This window comes from Coregonus lavaretus (assembly GCF_964263955.1).
Source record: "Coregonus lavaretus genome assembly, chromosome: 12".
Taxonomy (NCBI): Eukaryota; Metazoa; Chordata; class Actinopteri; order Salmoniformes; family Salmonidae; genus Coregonus; species Coregonus lavaretus.
Genome location: NC_139999.1, coordinates 49,834,420 through 49,844,798, shown reverse-complemented (window position 1 = coordinate 49,844,798; position 10,379 = coordinate 49,834,420).

The window sequence follows — 10,379 nt, the reverse complement described above, 5'->3', positions numbered from 1 at the left end:
TAACCAGCTTCACCTGGAATGCTTTTCCAACAGTCTTGAAGGAGTTCCCACATATGCTGAGCACTTGTTGGCTGCTTTTCCTTCACTCTGCAGTCCGACTCATCCCAAACCATCTCAATTGTGTTGAGGTCGGGGGATTGTGGTGGTCAGGTCATCTGATGCAGCACTCCATCACTCTCCTTCTTGGTAAAATAGCCCTTACACAGCCTGGAGGTATGTTGGGTCATTGTCCTGTTGAAAAACAAATGATAGTCCCACTAAGCTCAAACCAGATGGGATGGCGTATTGCTGCAGAATGCTGTGGTAGCCATGCTGGTTAAGTGTGCCTTGAATTCTAAATAAATCACAGACAGTGTCACCAGCAAAGCACCCCCACACCATAACACCTCCTCCTCCATGCTTTACGGTGTGAAATACACAAGCAGAGATAATCCGTTCACCCAAACCGCGTCTCACAAAGATACGGCGGTTGGAACCAAAAGTCTCCAATTTGGACTCCAGACCAAAGGACACATTTCCACCGGTCTAATGTCGTGTTTCTTGGCCCAAGAAAGTCTCTTCTTATTATTGGTGTCTTTTAGTAGTGTTTTTTTTTGCAGCAATTCGACCTTGAAGGCCTGATTCACACAGTCTCCTCTGAACAGTTGATGTTGAGATGTGTCTGTTACTTGAACTCTGTGAAGCATTTATTTGGGCTGCAATTTCTGAGGCTGGTAACCCTAATGAACTTATCCTCTGCAGCAGAGGTAACTCTGGGTCTTCCATTCCTGTGGCGGTCCTCATGAGAGCCAGTTTCATCATAGCGCTTGATGGTTTTTGCTACTGCACTTGAAGAAACTTTCAAAGTTCTTGAAATGTTCCATATTGACTGACTTTGTCTTAAAGTAATGATGGACTGTCATTTCTCTTTGCTTATTTGTGCTGTTCTTGACATAATATGGACTTGGTCTTTTAGCAAATAGGGCTATCTTCTGTATCTATCTTCAAATGCATTAAGAAGGAAATAAATTCCACAAATTAACTTTGAAGAAGGCACACCTGTTAATTGAAATGCATTCCAGGTGACTACCTCATGAAGCTGGTTGAGAGAATGCCAAGAGTGTGCAAAGCTGTCATCAAGCCAAAGGCTGGCTATTGGGTTACTACATGATTCCATATGGGTTATTTCGTAGTTTTGATGTCTTCATTATTATTCTACAATGTAGAAAATAGTAAAAATTAAGAAAAACCCTTGAATGAGTAGGTGTTCTCAAACCTTTGACCGGTAGTGTATATACTGACTACACCTATTTGTTGAATATTTAAAAAAATATTTAAAGAACTGTGAGGTCCAAAATATTTGGACAGTGACACATCTTTTGTTGTTTTGTCTCTGTATTCCAGCACTTTGGAATAATAATAATTTGAAATAATACAGTGCAGACTGTCAGCTTTAATTTGAGAGTATATACACTACCGGTCAAAGGTTTGAGAACACCTACTCATTCAAGGGTTTTTCTTAATTTTTACTATTTTCTACATTGTAGAATAATAATGAAGACATCAAAACTACGAAATAACCCATATGGAATCATTTCACATCGGGTGAACCATTTAGAAATTAGAGCACTTTTTGTACATAGTCCCCCCCATTATAGGGAACCAAAACTCTTTGGACAATTCACTTAAATACAGTGGGGAGAACAAGTATTTGATACACTGCCAATTTTGCAGGTTTTCCTACTTACAAAGCATGTAGAGGTCTGTAATTTTTATCATAGGTACACTTCAACTTTGAGAGACGGAATCAAAAAAAAAAATCCAGAAAATCACATTGTATGATTTGTAAGTAATTAATTTGCATTTTATTGCATGACATAAGTATTTGATACATCAGAAAAGCAAAACGTAATATTTGGTACAGAAACCTTTGTTTGCAATTACAGAGATCATACGTTTCCTGTAGGTCTTGACCAGGTTTGCACACACTGCAGCAGGGATTTTGGCCCACTCCTCCATACAGACCTTCTCCAGATCCTTCAGGTTTTGGGGCTGTCGCTGGGCAATACGGACTTTCAGCTCCCTCCAAAGATTTTCTATTGGGTTCAGGTCTGGAGACTGGCTAGGCCACTCCAGAACCTTGAGATGCTTCTTACGGAGCCACTCCTTAGTTGCCCTGGCTGTGTGTTTCGGGTTGTTGTCATGCTGGAAGACCCAGCCACGACCCATCTTCAATGCTCTTACTGAGGGAAGGAGGTTGTTGGCCAAGATCTCGCGATACATGGCCCCATCCATCCACCCCTCAATACGGTGCAGTCGTCCTGTCCCCTTTGCAGAAAAGCATCCCAAAAGAATGATGTTTCCACCTCCATGCTTTTTGGTTGGGATGGTGTTCTTGGGGTTGTAATCATCCTTCTTCTTCCTCCAAACACTGCGAGTGGAGTTTAGACCAAATAGCTCTGTTTTTGTCTCATCAGACCACATGACTTTCTCCCATTCCTCCTCTGGATCATCCAGATGGTCATTGGCAAACTTCAGACGGGCCTGGACATGCGCTGGCTTGAGCAGGGGGACCTTGCGTGCGCTGCAGGATTTTAATCCATGACGGCGTAGTGTGTTACTAATGGTTTTCTTTGAGAATGTGGTCCCAGCTCTCTTCAGGTCATTGACCAGGTCCTGCCATGTAGTTATGGGCTGATCCCTCACCTTCCTCATGATCATTGATGCCCCACAAGGTGAGATCTTGCATGGAGCCCCAGACCGAGGGTGATTGACCGTCATCTTGAACTTCTTCCATTTTCTAATAATTGCGCCAACAGTTGTTGCCAACTCACCAAGCTGCTTGCCTATTGTCCTGTAGCCCATCCCAGCCTTATGCAGGACTACAATTTTATCCCTGATGTCCTTACACAGCTCACTGGTCTTGGCCATTGTGGAGAGGTTGGAGTCTGTTTGATTGAGTGTGTGGACAGGTGTCTTTTATACAGGTAACGAGTTCAAACAGGTGCAGTTAATACAGGTAATGAGTGGAGAACAGGAGGGCTTCTTAAAGAAAAACGAATAGGTCTGTGAGAGCCGGAATTCTTACTGGTTGGTAGGTGATCAAATACTTATGTCATGCAATAAAATGCAAATTAATTACTTAAAAATCATACAATGTGATTTTCTGGATTTTGGTTTTAGATTCCGTCTCTCACAGTTGAAGTGTACCTATGATAAAAATTACAGACCTCTACATGCTTTGTAAGTAGGAAAACCTGCAACATTGGCAGTGTATCAAATACTTGTTCTCCCCACTGTATGTGTATTAAAATAGTCAAAAGTTTAGTATTTGGTCCCCGTATTCCTAGCACACAATGACTACATCAAGCTTGTGACTCTGCAAACTTAAAGAGGCACAAAGACCATTCCCCCAAGACATGCTAACCTTCCACCATTACAAATAACATGGAATGATAGCATTTGTAGGGGGGTATGATATTTATGGCTCTAACTTTCTCACTCATCATTATTCACGATTAATTCAGGATTAACTGTAATCATGGTAGCAGCCACATTATTGTAGAGGTGTTCAGAAACATATTCTGTTCTTATTTACAATAAAAGTGATTCCAGAATTACACAATACAATATTTACCATTAATTTCTGTTGGGCACAAAATAATCAGAATCACAGCAAAAATAAACTGCAAATACATCTAACAAGTTTGTAGAGTCACAAGCTTGATGTAGTCATTGCATGCTAGGAATATGGGACCAAATACTAACTTTTTACTCTTTTAATACACATACCTGTATATTAAAGTGAATTTGTCCAAATACTTTGGTTCCCTATAATGGGGGGCTATGTACAAAAAATTCTGTAATTTCTAAACGGTTCACCAGATACGGATGAAAATACCCTCAAATTAAAGCTGACAGTCTGCACTTTGTATCATTTCAAATCAAAAGTGCTGGAGTACAGAGCCAAAACAACAAAACATGTGTCACTGTCCAAATACTTTTGGACCTCATTGTATATAAAACTTGTCATTATTTAAAGATATTAAAAATAAGTGTAGCTTTGTAAATTAAGTGCAGACAAAGAATAATTGGGTGCCAACAAAGTTATTTTGTCCTGTTTATGTTCTTGCTGTAAGACAGTACATGTACAATGTATGTGTTCTTATGTAGGGGAAATAAGTATCTGTAAATATGAATGCATTGAAAGCTGACATTTTTATATTAAATCAAACCATTTACAAAAGAATTAAAGTTTACAAAATTATAAATGCGAACATTTGAATTCGTCAAGTCCTTAGCATTGTGGTTAATTGTTTAAAAAATGCATGTCCATCCATATAAATGTCAGTTTATTACAAATACATAGATATATTGACATACATAAAAACCTTACCTGTTACGCTGAGCATCGACATAGTGAATGAAACTGACGAGAATAATTGGTCCATAAATTCCAGAAAATGGGGAAGATATTAACTTCCTACTCAAAATGTCAGTACTTTACATAATACTAGAAAGTTAGTTATTCACAGAGTTAGCGCTGTTGGAGGAATCGAATAACAGATTAATTCAGCACGTATTGTATTTTGAAGCCAGTGTAACATCTTTACACTTGTTTATCCAGTCATTGATCATTGTAACTAGAATGGTTTAGAATTTAGAGTTATATTAGTTTGACTTTCTTGTCAAGAAATATTCACATCTGATGATGGGATTTTACAAAATGTTGGTACAATTATATATGTTGAAAAAAGTTTTTTATGGATATGATGATTTTACTAATTGATAATTCTATTCACAACTCTATACTGTAGCCCCTGGGTAAGGCTTCTGTGGATTATTCCGTTTCTCATTGTTTTCCACAAGAGGGCAGTGTTGTTCTGCTTTTCTTTGAGAGCTTCTCTGTGTCGATATGATAGCACAGCAACTCACATTTGGACTAAAATACCACAACTTGCATCGGGCCTACAAAGTACTTATTCAACACTAAGTAAGGAATCAAAAAAGTAATACACTGAACTGTCTGAACAAAACAATATCCCCATTGCAATTTGTAACACAGTTGAGATGTAGACTGTACAATTCTTTGTTTTTGTAATGCAAAAGAGTGAATTAAAGTCCTATAAATCTTCTCATCCTAGCTAGGAGTGAAAATAAGAAATAGATATAGCAATATGTGGCTCGCTATATGTGAATATTGCTATACGTAAAACTACCTTGAAGTCATTTGAATGCAGGGAGCTTTTGGGGTTTTGTCATTCAGTCACAGGCATACTGCCTGTGGTCAACAGAAAAAATGCTTTGGCATTTCAATAATTATTCTCATAAACAATGGTTGGCTTTGAAGAGCAACCATTGCCAAGGGGACTCATTGGTAGGCTTTTTCTATGGCCAACTGTACATTTGAGACAGAAAGATCTTGATTGAAACAGCCGAGGATGGGGAAAAAGAGAAATAGTGTATCTGGCTTTGTCATTGTGGATTCTGTATGTGAGTGTTATTGTCTACACCCGTGTATGTAGGGTGTGCCTGGCTGTCTTTGTGTCCGTACTGTATATATATATATATATACATTGTAGAAAAAATACTATTAAACAACTCAAGTAAACACCCTTTTACCTCTGCAGTTATTGTCAATGTTTTGGCCAAATAACTTTTTCAAGAAATACTCCAAGGAGACCTGTGGGCAGAGGAAAACACAGCATGGGCCCCAGGCCCTTTGCTCATTAATAGATTGCTCAAGCCTTTACCTGACAAGAGGTCTGCAGCAGGCAGCTCTCCATCAGCCTCTCCCCCAATTGAGCTGCCTGCCCTCGCCAGTGGCTGGTGAGTGTGAGTGTGAGTGTGAGTGTGAGTGTGAATGTGAGTGTGAGTGTGAGTGTGTGTGTGTGTCTGTGAGTGGTACAGTGTGTACTGGTGTTTGCTTGTAGGTTGTCCTGCATTCACATGAGCTAGTTACAACAGTGTGTGTGTGGATGCATATGGACCATCAGGGGAATGGGACTGGCTCGATCAGTGCTTAGACTAGTTCAGGAAATCATCAAATATTTACTGCATCTCTTTTATCCCTTCCCTTGGCTTCTAAGGAATCGTTGAGACCAAGAGAGATGAAGTTTCTCTGTAGAAATATAAAGGCATAGTTCGCAGATTTAGGTCTCTTTCTTAGACAATAAAGGGCTGTGTGTATGAAAGTAAGTTGAATTTGGTTAGTTAGGTGATGTTATATTGATATAGTGTCTATCTCAAACCCAAGAACACATGCCAGAACGGACCACATTCCATAAAAACACAATACGCAGGTGAATATCAAAAACTATAAAGGACAAAAAAAGCAAGACAGAACAGAACAGACAACAAAATCTGATTATTCTGATAGAACCACAAGACAACAAATGGCACAGGGAGAATATACTATTCACAGTGTAGGCCTACCGGCCTTATATGCATAAGAGGGAACTATCCCCCTGGGCACACACTGGTTGAATCAACGTTGTTTCAATGTAATTTGTCAACGTATTGTGATGTGGAATCAACGTGGTAAATACACTGGATTTGAAATAAGTCTTCAACCAGTACTGTTTTCATCTCATTTCAACCAGCATTGTAAACATTGAAATTAGGGTAAAACTTCAACTTAAATACATTGACTTAACCTGACTAACAAGTTGTTACATCAATTGAATTTCAACATAATCATCAGAACTATGTATACGTTGAAATTGCATTGAAGTTCCACATAGAAACGTTAAAAATATTTTTCATCCTATTTTCAATATATACACTGCTCAAAAAAATTAAGGGAACACTAAAATAACACATCCTAGATCTGAATGAATAAAATAATCTTATTAAATACTTTTTTCTTTACATAGTTGAATGTGCTGACAACAAAATCACACAGAAATTATCAATGGAAATCAAATTTATCAACCCATGGAGGTCTGGATTTGGAGTCACCCTCAAAATTAAAGTGGAAAACCACACTACAGGCTGATCCAACTTTGATGTAATGTCCTTAAAACCAGTCAAAATGAGGATCAGTAGTGTGTGTGGCCTCCATGTGCCTGTATGACCTCCCTACAACGCCTGGGCATGCTCCTGATGAGGTGGCGGATGGTCTCCTGAGGGATCTCCTCCCAGACCTGGACTAAAGCATCTGCCAACTCCTGGACAGTCTGTGGTGCAACGTGGCGTTGGTGGATGGAGCGAGACATGATGTCCCAGATGTGCTCAATTGGATTCAGGTCTGGGGAACGGGCGGGCCAGTCCATAGCATCAATGCCTTCCTCTTGCAGGAACTGCTGACACACTCCAGCCACATGAGGTCTAGCATTGTCTTGCATTAGGAGGAACCCAGGGGCAACCGCACCAGCATATGGTCTCACAAGGGGTCTGAGGATCTCATAATAATAATAATAATAATAATAATAAGCCATTTAGCAGACGCTTTTATCCAAAGCAACTTACAGTCATGCGTGCATACATTTATTTTGTGTATGGGTGGTCCCGGGGATCGAACCCACTACCCTGGCGTTACACGCGCAGTGCCCTACCTGCTGAGCTACAGAGGACCACATCTCGGTACCTAATGGCAGTCAGGCTACCTCTGGCGAGCACATAGAGGGCTGTGCGGCCCCCCAAAGAAATGCCACCCCACACCATGACTGACCCACCGCCAAACCGGTCATGCTGGAGGATATTGCAGGCAGCAGAACGTTCTCCACGGCGTCTCCAGACTCTGTCACGTCTGTCACATGTGCTCAGTGTGAACCTGCTTTCATCTGTGAAGAGCACAGGGTGCCAGTGGCGAATTTGCCAATCTTGGGGTTCTCTGGCAAATGCCAAACGTCCTGCACGGTGTTGGGCTGTAAGCACAACCCCCACCTGTGGACGTCGAGCCCTCATACCACCCTCATGGAGTCTGTTTCTGACTGTTTGAGCAGACACATGCACATTTGTGGCCTGCTGGAGGTCATTTTGCAGGGCTCTGGCAGTGCTCCTCCTGCTCCTCCTTGCACAAAGGCGGAGGTAGCGGTCCTGCTGCTGGGTGTTGCTCTCCTACGGCCTCCTCCACGTCTCCTGATGTACTGGCCTGTCTCCTGGTAGTGCCTCCATGCTCTGGACACTACGCTGACAGACACAGCAAACCATCTTGCCACAGCTCGCATTGATGTGCAATCCTGGATGAGCTGCACTACCAGAGCCACTTGTGTGGGTTGTAAACTCCGTCTCATGCTACCACTAGAGTGAAAGCACTGCCAGCATTCAAAAGTGACCAAAACATCAGCCAGGAAGCATAGGAACTGAGAAGTGGTCTGTGGTCACCACCTGCAGAACCACTCCTTTATTGGGGGTGTCTTGCAAATTGCCTATAATTTCCACCTGTTGTCTATTCCATTTGCACAACAGCATGTGAAATTTATTGTCAATCAGTGTTGCTTCCTAAGTGGACAGTTTGATTTCACAGAAATGTGATTGACTTGGAGTTACATTGTGTTGTTTAAGTGTTCCCTTTTTTTTTTGAGCAGTGTATATTGGGTTGTTGAAATACATTATATATTTGATTAGACATATTTTATTTTACTTTCTTTCAATGATGATAGTAAAATTGTATATTTGAATCAACGTCATTGTTTCAACGTCATGCCATGAACCTAAATAAAGAGGTATATTGAAATAAAATGTGAAGCCACTGTCCAACGATTCCTGCCTGAACAGTGACTCTTACTGTTATATGAGGGGTAATGCACTTCAGTGAGAACGAGTCTACCATCCAGATGCCTATCTCTATATACTGTCACGGATACAGCCGAGGCTGCCCCTCCTCCTTGCTCGGGCAGGCTTCGGCGTTCCTCGTCACCGGAGTACTAGCTGCCACCGATCGATGTTTCTGTGTCACACTAGTCCTGTCTTTATTATTCAGACTTGTTACTCATTAGGCTTATTGGTTTCCCTATATTACCTCTGTTTTCCCTGCTGGGTTTGTGCGTGATTGTTCGTTGTTACGTCGTCTGTTGAGCTGTTGTTTTGCTCTTCCCTGCGTGGAGGGTTTGCTATGGTTTACTTTGTGTTTAGTAAAGCCATACTTTTCTCAGTTCTGTGTCCTGTGCCTGATTCTGTTTCACCACTTCACCCAGACGCTGACATATACCGTGCTTAGCTTTGGAAACAAGCTGTGTCCTTTTCAGCTAACATATCATGTCGATACATTTACACATTGATCAGCTTCCATACTCATTTGCGTAGACTACCTACAGTAAATACAAAGCATACGGAGACCAGCTGGCAAGTGTCTTCACAGACATTTTCAATCTATCCTTGTCCCAGTCTATAATCCCAACATGTTTCAAGCTGATCACCAGTGTCCCTGTTCCCAAAAGCTCCAAGGTAACCTGCCTAAATGACTATCACCCTGTAGCACTCACATCTGTAATTATGAAGTGGTTTGAAAGGCTGGTCATGACACACATCAACACAATCAAAACCCTTGACCCACTCCAATTCGCATACCGCCACAACAGATCCACAGATAACGCAATCTCAATTGCACTTCACACTGCCCTCTCCCACCTGGCCAAGAGGGGAAAACAGTAACTACGTGAGAATGCTGTTCATAGACTACAGCTAAGTGTTCAACACCATAGTCCCCTCCAAGCTCATCACCAAGTTAGGAGTCCTGGGACTGAACTCCTCCCTCAGCAACTGGATCCCGGACTTCCTGACGGGCCCACCCCAGGAGGTGAGGGTAGGCAACAACACTTCCGCTATGCTGACCCTCAACACGGGGGTTCCTCAGAGGTGTGTGCTTAGTCCCCTCCTGTACTCCCTGTTCACCCATGACTGCATGGCCATGCTCAACTCCAACACCATCATCAAGTTTGCTGAGCACACGTTGGTGGTTGGCCTGATCACCGACGGTGATGAGTCAGCCTACAGGGAGGAGATCAGAGACTTAGCAGTGTGGTGCCAGGACAACAACCTCTCCCTCAATGTCAGTAAGACCAAGGAGCTGATCGTGGACTAAAGGAGAAAGAGGGGAGAGCACGCCCCCATCCACATCGATGGGGCTGTTGTGGAGTGGGTTGACAACTTCAAGTTCCTTGGCGCCCACATCACTAAGGACCTAACCTGGTCCAAACACACCCGCACAGTCGTGAAGAGGCCACGACAGCGCCTCTTTCCCCTCGGGAGCCTGAAAGGATTCTCAAGAAGTTCTACAGCTGCACCATCGAGAGCATCTTAACTGGCTGCATCACTGCTTGGTATGGCAAATGCCCTTGATTGCAAAGCACTACAGAGGGTGGTGTGGTCAGCCCAGTACCTCACTGGGGCCGAGCTCCCTGCCATCCAAGACCTCTAGAGGACTGTTCACTCTGCTACCGTCTGGCAAATGGTCC